The 23,214-nt window shown below is 46.2% G+C and overlaps 1 protein-coding gene and 1 non-coding gene across 2 annotated transcripts in view; both read left to right on the forward strand.

The window, feature by feature from the left end:
- Positions 1 to 23,214, forward strand: part of LOC126416607 (low-density lipoprotein receptor-related protein 1) — a 772,143-nt gene that overhangs the window by 53,903 nt on the left and 695,026 nt on the right. The window lies entirely within an intron of this gene.
- Trnat-ugu (transfer RNA threonine (anticodon UGU)) lies at positions 9,231 to 9,304 on the forward strand. Its single transcript has one exon. It is a non-coding gene; the product is annotated as a tRNA-Thr (tRNA).

Raw genomic sequence — 23,214 nt, forward strand, 5'->3', positions numbered from 1 at the left:
ATATATTTTGGCAGAAATCACTGTACTAAAACCATCCTCTGCAACGAAAATTTCGGGGACCTCCATTAAATGCAAGAAAGTACGAAAAACAAATGCTAAGAAAAATAACGTAGAATACAAGCAATATACTTTCAACGCATTTAAATCGAGCAGTTCACACAAGGATTCGTAAGCAGTAACAAAGAGACAGGAGTTAAAATACCATGCTACGAAACGAGCTTCAGTTTTATACGAGAAAACACATTTATATGGAATCATTTAACCCACCCCAATATTATGGTTGCCAGCAAAAATTATGCGAAATATTGGTCGCATATTTAGAATACAATTCACAGAGTGCAATAAATATAAGGTAGTTATCAGAAACACAATGTGGTGAAACCTGCTTCTGTGTCGTGCCGTGTCATGTCGTGTCAGATGATTTTTAGTTTTTGACATGCGCTAAAGCGGAATTATTTCCACTTGGCGTCGCGGTTGTAATTTCAGTATTAGGTTTTACAAGCAAATAATTTTGCAGTCAAAAGGCTATCACGATGTCATTTATAAAATTTATCTGAGTGTGAACTCCAGCTACGAGAAGTTAATTTTAGTTTTTATTGAGATTTCTGCAATAGCGCTTCGCAAGGCAACAAAAACATTTTAATTTATAGCTCGCGCAGGATACGGTGGGCGATGCACAGTGACCAGTTTTCGTCCAGTGCGCTGTCGCTGCGATTTTGCGTTTGCGTATTACGTAATATGATGTTGCTCATGAAATTTAGCTAACATATTGAATTTTTCTTTAGACTTGGGTAGAAGTATCTATCTGCCAACAGTCTCGAGAAAACTGAATTGATGTAGCACACACATTTGCGATCGCGCCACGCCAGCGATAAAGCCAGAGTGAAATATCCACAACATTCCTCATATTTCATAAACGGTTTCCAATATCGAAATCAGATTTTGGCAAATGATAGCACACAAAGAGGAGGGTATTTTACCATATCGTTATTATGTAAAACCTCGTTATGTACCATGTTATTCCAATAACTACAGACTCTTTCGGTGAAGAATGTAAATGTTAAGGGTCATCAATAGCTGGTGAAACGAGAAATGCTATGGATTTTGGAACAACATATTTGAAGGCTTACACGTTTTTTTGTACCGAGGATATGCTTTTTCATAAGCTACTGACTTTACTTTTCCTCAATTCCTTACTTAATACACTTGTATGTATGTTGTATTTTAATCGGGGACCAAGAAACGACGGAGAGGCTCTGTCCCCGCCGCAGCCGCAGTGGTCCACAACCCCACGACGACTACCGCAGTCCACTTCACCCCTCCAGCGCCCCCCACCGAACCCAGGGTTATTGTGCGGTTCGGCCCCCGGTGGAACACCCCTCCCCCCAGGGAACGTCACACTCCAGACAAGTGTAACCCCTATGTTTGCGTGGTAGAGTAATGCTGGTGTACGCATACGTGGAGAACCTGTTTGCGCAGCAATCGCCGATATAGTCCAGCTGAGGCGGAATAAGGGGAACAAGCCCGGATTCGCCAAGGCAGATGGATAACCGCCTAAAAACCATCGACAGACTGGCCGGATCACCGGACCTCGACACAAGTCCGCCGGGCGCATTTGTGCCGGAGACCAGGCGCCCCTCCCCGCTCCGGAAACCCGTGCGCTAGACCGCTCGGCTGACGGAGCGGGCTAATACACTTAATAAACCACTGTTTCAGAATTCTTTCGAAATTGTGTCTGCACATGTTAGTGAAGCGAGACAGTGTGTTTCAGCAAAAGATGCAAATTTTGACATGGCAACCAGAGAAATGTGCAGGTTTCACTCAAAATTCGCCACTCATGACGTTTCTGTGAAAGTTACAAATGGTTAACAAGCCAGGTGAAAATAAATCGCTGCATTTTCGGCGGAATTCTTTTTAGATACTAACGAAAGCAGAGGTGACAGACAGTAGATATTTTTAATGATCACCATGGAAGTGTGGACGTGGAGGTACTCCGTCTTCAGGCCACGAGTGGCCTACCGGGACCATACGACCGCCGTGTCATCCTCAGTGGAGGATGCGGATAGGAGGGGCGTGGGGTCAGCACACCGCTCTCCCGGTCGTTATGATGGTATTCTTGACCGAAGCCGCTCCTAATCGGTCGAGTAGCTCCTCAATTGGCATCACGAGGCTGAGTGCACCCCGAAAAATGGCAACAGCGCATGGCGGCCCGGATGGTCACCCATCCAAGCGCCGACCACGCCCGACAGCGCTTAACTTTGGTGATCTCACGGGAACCAGTCTATCCACTGCGGCAAGGCCGTTGCCTGGATGTGAAGGTGCCCCACTTAATATTTACAAAAAGCGTGCACTTCAATTTAGAACGGAACTTTCCCTCCAGCGCTCGACGTTTCCCCTACAGCGCTCTGAATGACCCTCACCACTGCCGCTGTCACCAGCAAACCCAGCAGACTGCGTATCTAGCGGGCACAGCATTTTGCGCGCACTTCACACACTTTGCCACCTATCAGGCCTATTCCTGAAATATATAAAAATATTATCATCGCAGAGCAAGGATACGATTTTCGCGCCACACTCATCTCGTATTCAGAGTTCACTGTCAGGCCACTAGGAGCGCTACTGTCGCTCGTAACATCTGCCATACTGTGGTGTATACCCTTGGTGATTCGCTATTGCGCTTGGCCACCGAGGAGGCGCGTCCTTGGTCGCAGCAAACAGCGTCTTGGGTGACGCGGCCGGGCAGAGTCGCTTCGCCCAGCGTCGCCCCAGCGCACAAAGGCCGCGCCGGCATTGTGATGCGGCCCGGTGCGCTTGCAGACTCGCAGAATGCTGCCGGCGTCCAGCCGCGCGCGACGCGCTCACTGCATCTGTACTGACTACTGAGCCACCTGCGCTATAGGCCTCTTGTCTGACCGCCAAGATGATCTCAGGCGGCAGTTATGCTTCCGTGGCAGCACAATAGCTACGCGGTTACTAGTTATGAAGTGGGTAACGCTCCTGCGCAATCGGTCGCTCCTTCGATAACGAATCTCCGATCGATGTGCCTTAAGCCATCGTCATGTAGGACGCGTTTCTCGCCGTGAAGGACGCAAGCGTGCTTTCCAGCGTGGTCGTTGCACGTACGGGAACGAGCTAATACCTCAGACGGGCCGGCAGGGGTGGCCGAGCGGTTCTAGGCACTACAATCTAGAACCGCGCGACCGCTACGGTCGCAGGTTCGAATCCTGCCTCGGGCATGGATGTGTGTGATGTCCTTAGGTTAGTTAGCTTTAATTAGTTCTAAGTTCTAGGCGACTGATGACCTTAGAAGTTAAGTCGCATAGTGCTCAGAGTCATTTGAAGCATTTGTTGAGTCCCATAGTGCTCAGAGCCATTTGAACCTCACACGGAACACGCTTATCAGCACATAATTTGCAGCCGCAGCGCTCTACAGCGGCAGTTTTTGGCTATTACTGGTGCACAAACCACAAACTTTAAGCACTAAGATTGACGCGCTTAAAATACACATTTGAGGCGCAACACTATGACCGCTTTGTAAATAAACCGTTGGTCCACCTCTGGAATGCAACATAGCAACGATTTTGCGTGATGGGGATTCGACAATTTCTCGGTAGGTTTCCGGAGGTATGTTAAACTAGTCTACGCAATTACCTAAATTTGCGGGCTCAGAGGTAACTCCCAACATCGTCACGTATGTGTTCCTTCGGGTTCAGATCAGGCAAATTCTGTGGCCAAGACAGCAGTATACAAGAACCGACTTGAAGGGTATCGCTGCAAAGTCGGTCGAAACGCCGGCAGTCTAGTTGCTTTACTACAGACCTGGCCAAACAGCGCTCCGGCCGCAGTCCTGCCTAGCGCTGCGCGTGCAGCGGCGAACGGCGCTGAGGGGTGGTGAGGAAGACTGAGATGAAGGCTGCAGCCCGACGTCACTGGAACAAAGCATTCACCTTGCCAGAAGTCAAGCACTTCGCTGACAGTATTGCTGCCGTCGAATTAAATTTACGTTCTGCGTTGGGAATACTATGGTTCCACGCCCTTGTCAAAAAAAAAAGAAAAGGTGGAGAAGCCACATCACTCAATGCAGAGTGGGAATTGCTTTACTTTGCGTATTGTTTAAACGCCATACAAAGTACTTACTATGCGATCGCAGTACTGAGACGGAAATACGGTCAGTGCAACACCAGCGATAAAGACGGTATGATGCACTCGTCTTCTGGCAAACGACAGTGAACGCTACCTGAATGAAGGCAGCCGTTAGGGAAAAAAACTCAATTACGAGTGAATAGATTGGAGAAATCATATTTTATGGTCGACAACTGCAATTCTTTGAATTCATTAAGAGGAGCACTCCGTCTTCAGGCCGCGAGTGGCCTACCGGCATCATCCGACCGCCGTGTCATCCTCTTTGGAGGATGCGGATGGGAGGGGCGTGGGGTCAGCACACCGCTCTCCCGGTTGTTATGATGGTATTATTGACCGAAGACGCTACTAATCGGACGAGTAGCTCCTCAATTGCCATCACGAAGCTGAGTGCACCCCGAAAAATGGTAACAGCGCATGCCGGCCTGGATGGTCACCCATCCAAGTGCCGACCACGTCCGACAACACTTAACTTAGGTGATCTCACGGGAACCGGTGTATCCACTGCGGCAAGGCCGCTGCCTCATTAAGACGAGAATCATTTGTTAACAGATACGGCGGATGAGGTAGACGTCAAACAAAAAGTAATCCTGTGGAAAAATCAGCGTCAGATTAATGATTTGGAACATTTATCGTAATTCAAGTCAGTCATTTGTGGACCATACATGACTAACTACGTGTTAGTAATCGAAACATTTCATTGTGAATTCGTAAAGAGATTTCAAGACATTACACGAATGAGACAGATTTCGATTTATTTGTCAGATCGTTCTCACTTTTGGTTGATGATGTACCTCATTACTTTCATCTTAACCTGATGGAAGTACTCAGCCCAACGACCTGTTTGCATCCAGTTACAAGACTTCTATAAAATGTTACTCGAAGAGCAATATCGTCAACTGCACAGACAACCCCCTAAAGTTATTTCAGTGTCTGTTTCAAAACATGTACGCGAATGTCTCCTTTTTTCCTTTTATGAAACTGTTGAATTCCCACTAACGTTAGAGTTTAACAGATTTTAATCTGCACACATGTTTGTATCACGAACCATAGTACCAGATGTATTATTATACGAGGGTGAGTCAAATGAAAACCTTAAATATTTTTTTAAATATTATTTATTGAGCAGAAGTGGTACAAAGCTGTATCACTTTTCAACATAATCTCCCCCACGCACAATGCAAATCCTCCAGCGCTTACAAAGCGCATAAATTCCTTTAGAAAGAAGTTCTTTTGGTAGTCCGCGCAACCACTCATGCACCGCGTGGCTTACCTTTTCATCAGAATCTTTGAGTGGTCCAAACATATGGAAATCACTTGGGGCAAGGTCTGGTGAGTATGGTGGATGAGGAAGACACTTAAAATGCAGGTCTGTGATTGTTGCAACTGTTGTGCGGGCAGTGTGGGGCCTTGCATTGTCATGTTGCAAAAGGACACCTGCTGACAGCAATCCACGTCGCTTTGATTTGATTGCAGGCTGCAGATTGGTTATTTAGATCTGTGTATGATGCACTGGTGACAGTGGTCCCTCTAGGCATGTAATGCCGTAAAATGACGCCTTTTTCGTCCCAAAAGAGAATCAGCAATACCTTCCCTGGTGATGGTTCTGTTCGAAACTTCTTTGGTTTTGGTGATGAGGAATGGCGCCATTCCTTGCTCGCTCTCTTCGTTTCCGGTTGGTGGAAATGAACCCAGGTTTCGTCCCCAGTGACAATTCTTGCAAGGAAGCCATCACCTTCTCGTTCAAAGCGCTGAAGAAGTTCTTCACAAGCATCAACACGTCTTTCTCTCATTCAGGAGTCAGCTGCCGTGGCACCCATCTTGCAGACACTTTGTGAAACTGGAGCACATCATGCACAATATGGTGTGCTGACCCATGACTAATCTGTAAACATGCTGCAATCTCATTCAGTGTCACTCGGCGGTGTTCCTTCAGTATGGCTTCACCTGCCGCAATGTTCTGTGGAGTCACAACTCGTTGTGCCTGACCTGGACGAGGAGCACGTTCCACTGAAGTCACACCATTTGCGAACTTCCTACTCCATTCGTAGACTTGCTGCTGTGAAAACGTGCATCACCGTACTGAACCTTCATTCGTCGATGAATTTCACTACGCAAAAACCGAATAACAGAACGCTGTTCTTCCCTGGTGCAAGTCGCAATTGGGGCGGCCATCTTTATACTGATACTGCGACGGTATGTGTGCATCTGCACAATGCTGTCACCTACAGGCCATACTCCACGCTGTTTGTAGCACGCTTACGGCGCGAAATTTCGATTTGTTATTACAAATTTAAGATTTTCATTTGACTCACCCTCTTATATTCAGAAACTGAAATGCTTATAAATGTGTAAACATCACAACTTAAGGTTAAACGCCCATATGTAAAGTTTTTTGTAGATCTGCTCACCATGTTAGTACTATCTAACGTACGTCTGTATTTCTTATAAAAGTTTGCTGCAGTTATCGCCTCTTTGTAGTAGCTGCACTGTGTTACAAATAAATCTTCCTAAGTTTCTCGGATGTGCATCCTTTGGCGTTTAGCTGCCTCACCCACACACCTGTTCCGAATAGCGCAGTGGTGGGGGAATCCGGAGCACTGAGTAGTAGTTTTTGCGCTCGCGGAATGTTCCGGGAGCGCAAATATTGGCCAGGCCTGCTTTAGTAGTTTATAAGGATGCGGCCTAATATCCACAATTATTTTATTCAAAATTATACTGGCCGTGGAAGCCTATGAATTTATATCACTGTAGCTCTATCTGGCGTTGTGACACACAGAATTATCCTGCTGGAAGATGCATCGCTGTCGGGGAAGACATCAAGCATGAAGGGATGCAGGTGGACTGCAATAATTTTCACGTATGTACCTCTGTCATGGTGCCTTTGACGTCCTGTTGAAGTTCAGGCGAATGTCCTCCATGGCATAACACTGACTTGCGGTGGTGTGATGCATGTTTCTAGCAGCCTTTCGCCTGGGTGAAGAATTATTTATAGGAGAATGGAAAGTTTAGTCGAAGCCCACTTATGGAAGGTGAGGAACACGAGAGGCAGTATTCATTCTACCAGTTACGCTACAAGAAGGCTGAAGAAAGGCATTTGTGGATATAGAAAAAGCCTTCGACAATATTGACTGAAAAACACTCTTTGAAATTCTGATGTTATCAGGGATAAAATACAGCAAGGTAACACGTACTATACAACTTACATAGAGGCCAGAATGCAATTCTGCAAGGAGAGGCAGCACATGATAAGGAAGTGAGAAATTATTGTAATCTATTCCGCATGTTATTCACTCCGTGCTGGCCGGAGTGGCCGAGCGGTTCTAGGCGCTTCAGTCTGGAACTGCGCGACAGCTACGGTCGCAGGTTCGAATCCTGCGTCGGGCATGGATGTGTGTGATGTCCTTAGGTTATTTAGGTTTAAGTAGTTCTAAGTTCTAAGGGACTGATGATCTCAGATGTTAAGTCCCATAGTGCTCAGAGCCATTTGAACCATTCTTATTCACTCTGTACACAGAGCGAGAAGCAAAGGAAACCAACGAAGAATGCAGCCTGGCAATAGCGAGAAAAGTTTTCGAATAAAGAGAAATACATAAACTTCGAATATAAATTTAAGTGTTTGTAATCTGGAGTATCTCCAATGTATTGCCAGTAATAGTTAAACCTTGGATTTCACGTGCAGACTGTCGTCAGTCTGTGTGAAGAGAATGGAATCTTTTAAGATGTGGTCCTACAGAAAAATGTTGAACATTAGATGAGTAGATCGAATAACTGATGAACAGATACTGAATCTAACTGAATCAAAAATTAATTTATGGCAAAACGTAGCTAAAAGAACGGATTGGATTATACGACACATCGTAAGGCATTAGCAAGTCGTTAATTTGATAATGGAGGGGATTGTGTGGAGGTGGGTGGGGAAGGAATGGGGAGTGGCGGAGGGAACGTAGACCAAGACTATACTATCGTAAGCAGGTTCAAATGGATGTTACTTGCAGTAGCTATACAGAGACGAAGAAAACTGTACAGGATACACTAGCGTGAGAGCTGCATGAAACCACTCTTCGGACTGAAGACTATAACTACAATCACTGAACGTTCGCACGGCAGCTGAATGACAGTTCAAAAAATGGTTCAAATGGCTCTGAGCACTATGCGACTTAACTTCTGAGGTCATCAGTCACTTAGAACTAATTAAACCTAACTAACCTAACGACATCACACACATCCATGCCCGAGGCAGGATTCGAACCTGCGACCGCAGCGGTCACGCGGTTCCAGACTGAAGCGCCTTTAACCGCACGGCCACACCGGCCGGCTGACAGTTAATATTTCTATTATTAAATGATAATTAATTGAAACCCTCAGTTGCCGACAGGTGTTGTTGACATACCTCGATGGGGGCAGCTGAAAATGTGTGTCCCGACCGGGACTTGAACCCGGAATCTCCTGCTTACAAGGCAGACGCTCTATCCATCTGAGCCGCAGAGGACACAGATGAATAGCGCGACTGCAGGGACTTATCCCTTGCACGCTTCCCGTGAGACTCACATTCCCAACTGTCCACAATCTACATACGTAATGTTCCTAATAGATGCTTTGCCCATCCATTCATTACTCGCGCCCACTAAGGTGACGATTCCCGTATGATTTCGGGCAACCTGTGCGCATTCGCACAGACGAAGGTCAATGGCCAGGTAGCCATTTAACTATATATGAAGATAGTAACAGTTCTCGAAAGAACAGCTACCATTTATGACCGTGCGGCTTCTCCAGAATAAATGATAATTAATTGAAACCCTCAGCTGCCGACAGGTTTTGTTGACATACCTCGATGGGGACAGCTTAAAATGTGTGCCTCGACCGGGTTTCGAACCCGGGATCTCCTGCTTATATGACAGACGCTCTATCCATGTGAGCCACCGAGGACACTCTTACGAGAATCGTCACCTTAGTGGTCGCGAGTAATTAGTGGATGGGCAAAGCATCTATTAGAAACATTACGTATGTAGATTGTGGACAGTTGGCACTGTGAGTCTCACGGGAAGCGTGCAAGGGATAAGTTCCTGCAGTCGCGCTATTCATCTGTGTCCTCTGTGGCTCAGATGGATAGAGCGTTTGCCTTGTAAGCAGGAGATCCCGGGTTCGAGTCCCGGTCGGGGCACACATTTTCAGCTGTCCCCATCGAGATATGTACAACACCTGTCGGCAGCTGAGGGTTTCAATTAATTATCATTTATTATAGAGAAGCTATACGGTCATCAATGGAATCTGTTCTTTCGAGAACTATCTTCATATTTCTATTATTGTTTCTTGTGTTGACATGCCGTTGATTATGTCACTATTCCGATGTTTAATAAATGTCACAAGTTATTACTCTAACTTGATGATACTTTAGAGCTGAATTAGTCATCCAAACAACGTAATGTCAGAATTTAGAGCAGGGGATAAGAAGAAGTGGGAGCAGGGTAGCCTAAAATATTCCTTGCATAGTGTGTGGCCCTGACCTGTCAACTAAACTGTCCAGATACATAGTTTTGTGTCAGGGAACCCGTGAGTCTGACACAACCATGTAGTCTTGCTTGACAGTCGCACAATCGAGTAAGCAAAAGATCAAGACGTGTAGCACTGACAGATATCCGGAAAAGGATATCATCAAAGTAAAAAAGTTTACACAGTGCGACACGTTTCTTTCCTTAATATCTGCGCACTGCGCAGGTGTAGCATGCACTGGTAAATCACAATGTTAAAGAGAGCGCGCATGCGTCTTTTAGAAAGAACGTTGTAGAGAAGATGCAGAACTGAATGGGTCAAAGTGTTATCACTGAGTTATATGTGGCGTATAAACTGGCCAATAAGCGTGACCTCGCTCCTGCATCGTGTAAAACTGAACTTCGAGAACTCGTGTTGGAAGCAAGTTAGAAGCTATCAAAAATACTAATTTATTGTCAAACGAAACAAATTATTTCGAGTTATGCTACTTTCAGGGAAGAGGCAGTTATTACAGTGTTGCTGACTGCTTCATGCAGCTCACATCGACAGTAAAAAGTTCCGAGTGGACGATGCTACGGAGAACGCAGTATTCTGTGAATTGAACTTTCCCTCTGATGCCGCTGCGGTCATGAAACGTGCTGTTAATGCCTTACGAGAGTTTTATTTTCTTGAATCTTCGAGCATTCATGCTTCGTGAGCTCGATACGATCAGGAAGCTACCGGCGATACTTTTCAAGAAGTCAATAACCCTTTCTCAACTGCACGCAATGGGAAAGCAAGCAGCAACACGTGTTCTTCGATATCCGGAGTCGCCATTGTATAGTAAATTCTCGTGGACTGGTGGCCTGGAGCGAGATGAAGACCAACTGCCAATAACATAAGCTAGCGTCACATGCACATCTTCCTCTCCATCTCCTTCCTATTAAACCCCCACGCGATTAGGTGAAACCTGGTTGGTAGGTACTCAGAGAGCGCACAGGATAAGGTTGTGATTGTGGATGGGCCGTGAACAGTTACTGTGAGTTGCACAATCAAACACACAGCTTTATTTTTCTAAGAACCACTTATTCACACATTGCTTTAAAAGATCACAACTAAACAATACACCTGAAGGCTGAAAGACTACACTACATGTCTGAAGGGCAACTATAATTAAAACACATTAATAAACAATTTTTCCAACCAAGAAATTTCTTTTTAAACTTACAACAGAATGGCCGAAAGCCTAATTAAAGAAATGTTAACTTATTGCACGGCTGAAGGCCACAAACAAATTTGAAACAATGGCTGAAGGCCTGAACAACAAGTCAGACAAGCAATTTAAAATAAACCCCTTCCTTCTTATAAAAAACTTTCCTTGAAAGAATACACACGGCTGGAGGCCTTATTAAAAGGGGTTCACGCAGATCCTCGGCTGAAGGCCACGCATAACACGTCGAACAAGTAATGGCTTACGGCCTGGATTACAAACAATTTCAGATAGAACCAATTTGAAGGAAATTTTTTTTCCTTTTTTAAAATAAAATCAATCTTCAAAATTTTAATTTAACACTGCTGAAGGCCTCTACGTAAAGTTTAAAAAGAACAGAATTAATACACGGCCGAAGGCCTCTAAGAATATTTCAAACTAAAATGAAAATCACAATCTATAACCAACAGATAAAGCGGTGCTCGGAAGTGTTCCAAGGGTCGGTCTGAGAAGGTACCTCAAACGTAAGGTGAGGTGAGACAAGCAGCCAAGAATTGAAGTTAAATAATCGGATGGCAACCCAAAGTAGGGATGGCCCAATGACCGACCAGCAATTTAACCCATTCACTTCCGTCCGACCAGCGGCCCAACGATGGAAAATACCGGCCGAGGACGAGGATACGAACAGCACTACATCTTCAGAAATTGGCGTCTAAAAACAGTCAAGGGAACAATAACCACTCTAAGCAAAATATGAACGAAACAACTTAAAAGGCTTTCGCCGTGCCGGACAGCATCAACACGACGAGGAAAGGCACACTGCCTACAAACTACACTAACCACCAGGGCAGGTAACTGTGGCGTTAACGGCCACAGGGCAGAAATACCCGTGGTGCACTTCACTGGCAAGTAACAGTCAATTTAATAATTAATCACAATAGAGGAAGACGACTGCAAGATTTCGCCGATTCCAACACATCATACGTTGCTGCTAGACCGAACGGCCCAGGGAGCAACAACCCGCAAATGAACGAAGAGATGTCACAATAGCTGAGGTTTCATAACAGGTTAACTGCACACTCAACTTCAGCGTCCAGGTTCGGTGGGCAACGAACTTGTCGCTCTCGCGGCTAGCGCCTCACGATCCGACATCGCTTGCACGCCACCAACGGTCCCGGCCTGGCCTCGCGCCGCGGAGACTTGCTCGCTGCTCCGTCCCAACCGACTGACTCAATCCAGCACACATACAGTATTAAAATAACTGCTCAGTCAAAACGACACAAGCTACACACGGTTCGGTGAAACACTTTTACAAACAACTCGAACAATACTAAAACCAGTCACTGTGGAACAACTAGGAGGAATCACAAGTCGATACACACGGAGAACCTGGAAGCGGTCGGCGACGAAATACACGTCCTCCGATGAGACGACTGACCGAACGACTAACCAAGGGAGTCCCCTCTATAGTCGTGTGTGCCGGCAACGGTCGGGCGAGTCATGGCTGTCCGGACCTCACTGCTGCGCCGTCCCAACTCAACTCCCGACACACGACGACCCGGAAATACTAGCGGTCGCTCCGAAGATAGTACAACAGCGCTCGTATCGATAAGCGCTTCTGCTGCCACTCAAGGGCAGGCAAGCCAGCAACTTAGTGACGCCAGTAAATCGAATAAGAAACGAGACGGGAGTACCGCACGGCTCGCTGGTATTCACAGGCACATTCGAGAGTCAGTGGCTCTTCGAACGGAAAGATTTCAGAAGACTTCCGGGAACAGTGGAGACAGCAGAGAAATGGCTGTCCCTCCTAAGAGACGTCAGGCGCATTTAATCTGGCGTCTCAGCAGATATTTGCAGTTCAGTTTCTGCAGTGTTTAGCTGGAGCCACACCATGCAAATACTGCTCATCACTCCTTTCGTGCGATGCCCAGTCACGACGGAAAGCGTCAGTTTCTTTTCCGCTACGAACAAAATGGTTTTTAAAACGGAAAACGGAATTTTACATTCTCATTCGATTGATCGGTGCCAAATTAGTCTAATGCGATATTCGTTTTATCTATATGTATTAACAGGGACAGTACAACACGAAGAATAACCAGTACTCTAGCAGCATCAGCACCGCCTTGGCCCACGCTTACTGCTACGGCCACACAAGTGGTTCAAATGGCTCTGAGCACTATGGGACTTTACTTCTGAGGTCATCAGTCCCCTAGAACCCAGAACTACTTAAACCTAACTAACCTAAGGACATCACACACATCCATGCTGGAGGCAGGATTCGAACCTGCGACCGTAGCGGTCGCGCGGTTACAGACTGTAGCGCCTAGAACCGCTCGGTCACATCGGCCGGCTACGGCCACACAGTAGCGCTGCTCAGCCTCTGCTGGAGTACTGGACACTCTTCGTTGTTCTACTGCCCCTGTTAATACGTATAGATAAAACGAATATCGCATTAGACTAATTTGGGACCGCTCTATCGAAAGGGCACGTAAAATTCAGCTTTAAAAATTGTTTTGTTTGTAACAGGAAACAAACGGGCGCCTTCCGTTGAGACTGGGCGTCGCATGAAAGACGTGATTAGCAGTATCTGATCAGGATGACTCCAGCTAAAAGCTGTAAATATAGAATTGCAAATATCGGCCGAAACATCAGAGAAAATGCACTTGACAACTCTTAGGAGCCGGCCGGGGTGGCCGAGCGGTTCTAGGCGCTACAGTCTGGAATCGCGCGACCGCTACGGTCGCAGGTTCGAATCCTGCCTCGGGTATGGATGTGTGTGATGTCCGTAGGTTAGTTAGGTTTAAGTAGTTCTAAGTTCTAGGGAACTGATGACCTTAGAAGTTAAGTCCCATAGTGCTCAGAGCCATTTGAATCATTTTTTGAACTCCTAGTAGGGCACCCTATATATACATTGTCGTCGACGATTACCACATTGTCCTCCTCGATAATCCCTCGGCGCTTCTTTCTGGTGGCAGCCCGCAGAAGCGACAGTGTGGAAGAATAGTTGCCGGCATTGGTGGTTGCACCTAGTGGCATGAAATCCAGAAGCGGACCGCGACAGTCCCACAAGACCGTTAACATCACTTTCCCAACAGCTGGAACTGAACGGATCTCTCTCTCTTTTTTCCATAAGCCAAGCCCAATGTTGCCACACCTTACTCTGGTGCTTCGATTTCGACGTGAAACGGATTATCCACGTTCTATCGTCAGCAGCAATGCGCTACAAGAAACTGTAACCATTGCAGATAATTCAGTGAAGCAATCATTCGCTTGCTTTTGACCTGGTCATGCAACTGCTTAGGCACCCACTGACACTCCAAGGACCCCTGAACGACGCCGTAGACACTCCCATAACAAATTCCAAGTTCCTGGGAAATGTCCTTGAGGTGCATACACCGATCTCCGTTCATCATTACATCAACGCGGGAAATGTTGTCGCCAGTCAGCGGCCAACGCTTCTAGAGCGCTCATTGTCATACAAGTCTTCACGGCCTTTTGCGAACTCACAACACCAACGCCACCACCACCACCACCACCACCACTATCACATGGCTCGTCCAAGCGAGACACTTTTCGGCATACGTGAGCTGCATCTCTCTGTGTATTTCGATGGGCTCTCGGCCTATAGAAAACGAATCACATTTCGTTGCTCGTAAGACGTGAGGCAATACTGACCCTACGACTTATCTTAGGAAATCGATTAGGGGAAAAAAACCTACGTTTCTAGCATTTGTAGACGTAGAGAAAGCTTTCGACAATGTTGATTGGAATACCCTCTTTCAAATTCTGAAGGTGGCAGGGGTAAAATACAGGGAGCGAAAGGCTATTTACAATTTGTACAGAAACCAGATGGCAGTTATAAGAGTCGAGGGACATTAAAGGGAAGCAGTGGATGGGAAGGGAGTGAGAGAGGGTTGTAGCCTACCCCCGACGTTATTCAATCTGTATATTGAAAAAGCAGTAACGGAAACAAAAGAAAAATTTGGAGTAGGAATTAAAATGCATGGGGAAGAAATAAAAACTTTGAGGTTCGCCGATGACATTGTAATTCCGTCAGAGACAGCATAGGAGTTGGAAGAGTAGTTGAACGGAATGGATAGTGTCTTGAAAGGAGGGTATAATATGAACATCGACAAAAGCAAAACGAGAGTAATGGAATGTAATCGAATTAAATCGGGTGATGCTGCAGGAATTAGATTAAGAAATGAGACGCTTAAAGTAGTAAATGAGTTTTGCTATTTGGGAAGCAAAATAACTGATGATGGTCGAAGTAGAGAGGATATAAAATGTAGACTGGCAATGGCAAGGAAAGCATTTCTGACGAAGAGAAATTTGTTAACATCGAGTATCGATTTAAGTGTCAGGAAGTAGTTTCTGGAAGTATTTGTATGGAGTATAGCCATGTATGCAAGTGAAACGTGGACGATAAATAGTTTAGACAAGAAGAGAATAGAAGCTTTAGAAATATGGTGCTACAGAAGAATGCTGAAGATTAGATGAGTAGATCACATAACTAATGAGGAAGTATTGAATAGGATTGGGGAGAAGAGAAGTTTGTGGCACAACTTGATTAAAAGAAGGGATCGATTGGTAGGAGATGTTCTGAGGCATCAAGGGATCACCAATTTAGTATCGCAGGGCAGCGTGGAGGGTAAAAATCGTAGAGGGAGACCAAGAGATGAATACACTAAGCAGATTCAGAAGGATTTAGGTTGCAGTAGGTACTGGGAGATGAAGAAGCTTGCACAGGATAGAGTAGCATGGAGAGCTGCATCAAACCAGTCTCAGGACTGAAGACCACAACAACGACAACAAGCCCTTGAGCGCGTGAAGCACAACCGCCGTCTTCAACAGCTGGCAGCAGCTACCGGCAGATTCGGCCGAGCTGGACCAATAAAGGTACACCGCTGGGAATCGACGTTGTTGATTTCGCACTTTGACCCGAATTCGGCAAAAATAGGGGAGGGGGCAGGGCAAAGACTTTCTGATTCGGTAAAGTCATGCGTTAAGGCTTGACTTCGCGGAGTAGTCTCCCTCAGTTTCGTCTCGAGCTCACTGATCGTCCCCACCTGAGAGGGTCGAGCAGTAACACAGGCAGTTCACGGAGCGAACGTCAACTGTTTCTGCAATGGCTCTGCCGCCACACAGCCTCTTCGCCCAGTATATGTCGACTAAAGCAGTCGAACCGACCGCTTTGCCGAGCGGTTCTAGGCTCCTCAGTCTGGAACCGCGCGACCGGCACGATCGCAGGTTCGAATCCTGCCTCGGGCATGGATGTGTGTGATGTCCCTAGGTTAGTTAGGTTTAATTAGTTCTGGTGATCTCAGATGTTAAGTCCCTTAGTGCTCAGAGTCATTTTTGACTGAAGCAGTAGGCAGCCTCTGCTTAGATGCGCGCGTGGTTGCGCAGGCGACAAGCGTGCCGCGCGTCGGCGCCTTATCTGCAGCGAGTGTCCAGTCTCCTGTTTCGCGGGCTCGCTCGCAGCAAACGACGCGTCACGGCGACCCCGCACTGCTCTCAGCTGCGGATACGTCCCGTCTGCTGCTCGCTGCGGAGCGTGGCGCCCAACATAAACGATGGGCACAAGGATGCATGGTGATCGCCTCCCAGTAGCTTGCTATCCGTTGCCATAAAAGACCGATTATAAGACGGTTGCAAACGATATAATTACAGGCCCTCCAACCGTTTAACAAACCGCATTCTCGGCGGCTACTTCCAGAAGCTGTTGCATTTGACTCTGCACCACACCAATGCTTCTTAACAAAGAAACTGCCCAGTCACATTAATACACTACTGGCCATAAAAATTGCTACACGAAGAAGAAATGCAGATTGGACAAATATATTATACTAGAACTGACATGTGATTACGTTTTCACGCAGTTTGGGTGCATACATCCTGAGAAATTAGTATCCAGACCAACCAACTCTGGCCGTAATAACGGCCTTCATACGCCTGGGCATTCAGTCAAACAGAGCTTGGATGGCGTGTACAGGTACAGCTGCAAATGCAGTTTCAACACGATACCACACTTCATCAAGAGTAGTGATTGGCGTATTGTGACGAGCCCGTTGCTCGGCCACCATTGACCAGACGTTTTCAATTGGTGAGAGATATGGAGAATGCGCTGGCCAGGGCAGCACTCGAACATTTTGTGTATCCAGAAAGGCCCGTACAGGACCTGCAACATGCGGTCGTGCATTATCCTGCTGAAATGTAGGGTTTCGCAGGGATCGAATGAAGGGTACAGCCACGGGTCGTAACACATCTGAAATGTAACGTCCACTGTTCAAAGTGACGTCAGTGCGAACAAGAGGTGACTGAGACAAGTAACCAGTGGCACCCCATACCATCACGCCAGGTGATACGTCAGTATGGCGATGACGAATACACGTTTCCAATGGCGTTCATCCCGATATCGCCAAACACGGATGCGACCGTCATGATGCTGTAAACAGAACCTGGATTCATCGGAAAAAATGACGTTTTGCCATTCGTCGACCCAGGTTCGTCGTTGAGTACACCATCGCAGGCGCTCCTGTCTGTGAAGCAGCGTCAAGGTTAACCGCAGCCATGGTCTCCGAGCTGATAGTCCACGCTGCTGCAAATTGTTCGTGCAGATGGTTGTTGTCTTGCAAACGTCCCCATCTGTTGACTCAGGGATCGAGTCGTAGCTGCACGATCCGTTACAGCCATGCGGATAAGATGCCTGTCATCTCGACTGCTAGTGATACGAGGCCGTTGGGATGCAGCACGGCGTTCCGTATTACCCTCCTGAACCCACCGATTCCATGTTCTGCTAACAGTCATTGGATCTCGACCAACGAGAGCAGCAATGTAGCGATACGATAAACCGCAATCGCGATAGGCTACAATCCGACCTTTATCAAAGTCGGAAACGTGATGGTACGCATTTCTCCTCCTTACCCGAGGCATGTTTTACCAGACAGCGCCGGTCAACTGCTGTTTGTGTATGAGAAATCGGTTGGAAACTTTCCTCATGTCAGCACGTTGTAGGTGTCGCCACCGGCGCCAACCTTGTGTGAATGCTCTGAAAAGCTAATCATTTGCATATCACAGCATCTTCTTCCTGTCGGTTAAATTTCGCGTCTGTATCACGTCATCTTCGTGGTGTAGCAATTTTAATGGCCAGTAGTGTATCACCACCTGTGAAAAGCGTGAATAACCACCTTTTGTAGCGCAGATGGCTACAAGATGTGGAGAAGGAGAGTCGATGAGGTTCTGCAAGAGATTGAAGAGGATGTGGATCCATGCTGAATCCAGTGCCTTGGCCGTGCCAGTTTTCTCGATTGAGCATCCATGGCGCACGCAGCCCGATCGAGGTGATCGCACATGTTTTCGATTGGGTGAAATCCGGACACTTTTGTGGCCAGGAGAGTACGGTAAACTCATTCCGCTGCTCTTCGAACCACACATGAGCACTGCAAACTGTGTGACACGTTGCGTTGTCTTGCTGGTAGATGCCATCAAGATGAGGAAAAACAAACTGCATGTGGGGGTGGACATTTCCCCAAGAATAGACGCATGCTATACTTGCGTTGATCCCTTGCGCCTTCCAGAACGACGGGATCATCCAGGGAATGCCACAAAAATATTCCCCAAACCATAACAATGCTCCCTCGTCATGCCTGAACCCTTCCGACAGTTGTTGCACGGTGATTGCTTTCTGTCCGATGAAGCATAAAAGATGGTTCACCTGAAAATGCCACATGTCGCGTCTCGGTGGACATCCAGTTATGATACTGGCGTGCAAATTCCAGCCTTCGTTTCCGATGAACAGCAGTCAGCATGGGCACATCAACGAGGCGCCTGCTGCAGAGGTCTATTTCGCCGAAGGATCGTTGAGTAGACGCTGTTGTTAGTCGCATGGTTCATCTGTGCACTCAGCTGCTCAACAGTTTCACATCTACTCGCGCGTACACGTCTCCGCAGCTGTCGTTCACTTCTCTCATCTATGGCCCATGGTGCATGCCAGTGCTCCATGAGATCCACAGCGCAGTGGCAACGGCGCTCAGGTTGATGCCGTGTTCCTTGATTTCAGTAAGGCACTTGACACCGTCCCGTATTGCCGTTTAATGAAAAAATTGCGAGCTTACGATCGTAACAGACTTCCGATTGGATTCAAGACTTCCTTGCAGATAGAACTCAACACGTCACTCTTAACGGAACTAAATCGACGGATGTAAATATCCGGACTACCACAGGGAAGTGTGATACGACGGTTGCTGTTTACAATATAAAGGGTGTAAATTTAAAGTTGACAAACCAGAATAACTCGAAAAATAAGCTTAACACGAAAAAATGTGTAATCCAAAGTTGATTATTTTCGAGGGGTACATCTGCTGGTGCTAAAATTAGCCCGCAATCCCAGCTCGTTGGGGGTGGAGCGGGAGACAACTATAAAATTTCAAATGGGAACCCCCATTTTTTTATTGCAGAATCAGATTCTGCATAAAAAATTACGTACATTTTGTCTTAAATATTTGTTTTGATTCTTGACAGTTGGCGCTGTGATTCAAGAAAATCCATGTTCTCATTTTTACATGGTTAATGGTTACGGATAAATAAAAAATACTTATTTACTTCGTAAATTTTGATTCGTTAAAACTAGTCAGATGATTTGTTAGATAATTAAAAGTAGTGTGGCCTCATGACCACAAAACAAACAAAACTTATGTGAATCTGCACAAATAATTAATATTTGATCAACATGTGCAAAACTCTAATTCTTCTCTCAAATCCCGCCTTCTGATGTGGGCGAGCGGTTCTAGGCGCTTCAGTCTCGAACCGAGCGACCGCTACGGTCGCAGGTTCGAATCCTGCCTCGGACTTGGATGTGTGTGATGTCCTTAGGTTAGTTAGGTTTAAGTAGTTCTAAGTTCTAGGGGACTGATGACCTCAGATGTTAAGTCCCATAGTGTTCAGAGCCATTTGAGTGTCTCAAATCCCACCCTATGTGGAGAGAGGGTTTTAGTTTTAAAGTTGCCTCCCGCCCCACGCCCAGGGGGCTGGGGTGGCGGGCTAATTTTAGCACCAGCAGATGTCCCCCTCGAAAATAATCAAGTTTATATTCTACAAATTTTTTCGTGTGAAGCGTATTTTTGGAGTTATTCTGTTTTATCAACTTAAAATTTACACCCTGTATATAAATGATCTAGTCGAAAACGTCGGAAGCTCTTCAAGGCTATTCGCAGATGATACAGTTGTCTATACCAAAGTAGCGGCGTCAGAAGGTAGTAAGAATTTGCAGAACGACCTGCAGAGAATTGGTGAATGGTGCAGGTTCTGGCAGTTGACCCTGATTGTAAATAAACGTAACATATTGCGAATAGATATGAAATAGCTCTGAGCACTATGGGACTTAACATCTATGGTCATCAGTCCCCTAGAACTTAGAACTACTTAAACCTAACCAACCTAGGGACATCACACAACACCCAGTCATCACGAGGCAGAGAAAATCCCTGACCCCGCCGGGAACCGAACCCGGGAACCCGGGTGTGGGAAGCGAGAACGCTACCGCAAGACCACGGAATAGATAGGAAAAGAAATCCACTACTGTACAGCTACACTATTGATAACAAACAGCTGGAGACAGTGTATGCCGTAAAATAACTAGACGTAACGATCCAGAGCGACCTTAAGTGGAATGACCACATAAAACAGATAATGGAAAAGCAGACACATCGGAAGAATCTTAAGGAAATGTAACTCATTCACGAAAGAAGTGGCTTATAAGCCGCTTGTTCGGCCGATTCTTGAGTATTGTCCATATATCTGGGATCCCTATTAGGTAGGACTGATAGAGGAGGTAAGATCCAACGAAGAACGGCGCGTTTCGTCATGGCATCGTTTAGCTCGCGCGAGAGCGTAACAGAGATGCTAAACAAACTCCATTGGCAGACTTTACGAGAGAGGCGTTGTGCATCACAGAGAGATTCACTATTGCAATTTCGGGAAAGCGCTTTTCAGGAAGAGTCGGACAACATATTAATTTCCCCCCCCCCCCCCCCACACACACACACACACACACACACATACATAAATCTCGCGTATTGACCACGGGGAGAAAACTCGAGAAATTAGAGCCAATACAGAGATTCACTGACAATCATTCTTCCCACGCACTATTCGCGAGTGGAACAGTGTTGGAGGGTTACATTGCGTTGTTTGGGGAAATAGACCAAACAGCGACGTCATCGGTCTCATCGGATTAGGGGAGGACGGAGAAGGAATTCGGCGGTGCCCTTTCAAAGAAATCATCCCGGCATTTGCCTGGAGTGATTTAGGGAAATCACGGAAAACCTAAATCAGGGTGGCCGGACGCGGGATTGAACCGTCGTCCTCCCGAATGCGAGTCCAGTGTGCTAACCGCTGCGCCACCTCGCTCGGTAGCGTTGGAGGGATCAGATAGTGGCACTGAAAGTACCCTCCGCCACACACCGTTAGGTGGCTTGCAGAATGTGACGTAGATGCCTCAGCGCATGTTCTGGGTAGCGCCATTTTGCATTCGTGGTGCTCTTCAACAACGGAACGCAAACATTTCACAAACTTAGCCGTTTCGGAAGCGCTTCCACCCTTTGAAAGTCCAATGATTATTCCCTTTTGGACGTCAGATAAATCCCTCCATTTTTGCATTAGGACAACGATTGCACTGTTTTCCGCTTCCCCCTGGCACGCTTTATATACTCTCGACTGCTAGTGCTGCCACATGCCGTCCGTGGGTGAGTATTGCAGTTGTCTTCAAACTTAGGCAGTAGTCACATTAATGTGGTTGGACCTTGTCTATGGCAACAACAGAACCGGAGATGTTACACGAAACTCGCCGCTGGTGACTCAGCCCTGCACGCAACAGTCCATTAGGAAGCAATCACAGCACCATCGTTCTCGTCATACCCGCGGAACTACAGCGGGAAGCAGAGAAGCCACTATAGCCGCAGGGTAACAGCGCCTCCTTGGTTTCTAAAGTATGCAAACCTCAACATTGGACTTGCCCCCTTTTTTGATCTCTAATAGCGACGTTGTTGCCATCCTCTTGATGTGTCTGGGTGCTACACGTATATATGCTGTTTCTGAGCACCAGCAAATTGAGAATCACAGGAAAACCCGTTGTTAACTGTGTGATCCGTTGCAATAAAATAATGAGAAACATCATATTCGTGTAAAAGAACTTTTGAAACTTGCTTATTATGAGAGTATGCTATTTGAAGGCAGCAATGCACTGAGGATGCACCCAAAACGCATTGTTCTTGGTACAATTTGTTATAATTAAATTTCAATTAGTAACATAGTTACAATAAAGCTTTCAACAAGTGGTAAGATTGGTAAGATCCTATGAATAGCAGTTAACAACAAAATGTTGGTTTAGCATGGTGAGTAAGCCGGCACGGTAACAGCGTGTTCGGTCAGAGGGTTGGGTGCCCTCTGTAAAAAAAAAAAAAAAAAAAAAAAAAAAAAAAGCTGAGTTAATATATCAACGCTGAACTGAAATGGGTGTCTTGCGACGTCCGCATCGAGCAGATGCAACGAACGGAAACGAACAAAATGAGATTAAAAAAAAAAAAAGTTGCGTTACTGATACATGGAATTTTTATGTTTGGACTGTGGTTCGTGACTCGCCAGTACGTAAATTTTTTTTCCTAACATTTGCGTTTTTATTAGGTTCTGTTATTTTATTATTAGTTTAATATAAGTATATACTATAATTTTTGATGTTATGTAAATATAAGTTCACCTTTCTTTGGTTGTACGATTGGCTTGATCTACAGGACACGTTGCGCTACTTGTGGAAAGCTATTTTGCTCCTTTTTCTTTTATGCTTCGTAATTCACGTGTTGCAAAGACTCTGCTACTGGGTAGGAACAGTGATCAAGTAAGACTGACCTTAGAGTTTTACTAAAATGTGGGGATGATGAAATAATGTTTATCTTATGTGAAGAAGTATTGCAAATTTGTATCGCACTGTTTGTAATGGAACTTTTATAAGCCTGTGTCCTTATTGATTGGACATGGTACTTTCCTTTCCGTGGACAATGGAGGAAATGCGCGTTTTAATAGAGCTAACCTGGGAATTTTACGCACGCCCATTTAGCAAATAGTGTGATTTACGAACTAGAAACTTCCCGCAACTGCCGCCGGAGTGCGCTGCGATCGCGTGTACCACGTTGGGACCCATGCACCTATGCACAAGTCGCATCGTTTCTGAGCGTTCAGCAGCACGTTGAACTTAGCACGCTCAACGTTGACGTTCGACAGCACGGTCCGTGTGCCGACGGCTTAAGGCACTTAGAGTATCACCCCACGACACTGCTATGACCCAGATGTGAATGTGAGGCAGCGCTTGCGATAGCGGTCTCCTGCAGACAGCCAGC

Source organism: Schistocerca serialis, chromosome 8 (assembly GCF_023864345.2).
Source record: "Schistocerca serialis cubense isolate TAMUIC-IGC-003099 chromosome 8, iqSchSeri2.2, whole genome shotgun sequence".
Taxonomy (NCBI): Eukaryota; Metazoa; Arthropoda; class Insecta; order Orthoptera; family Acrididae; genus Schistocerca; species Schistocerca serialis.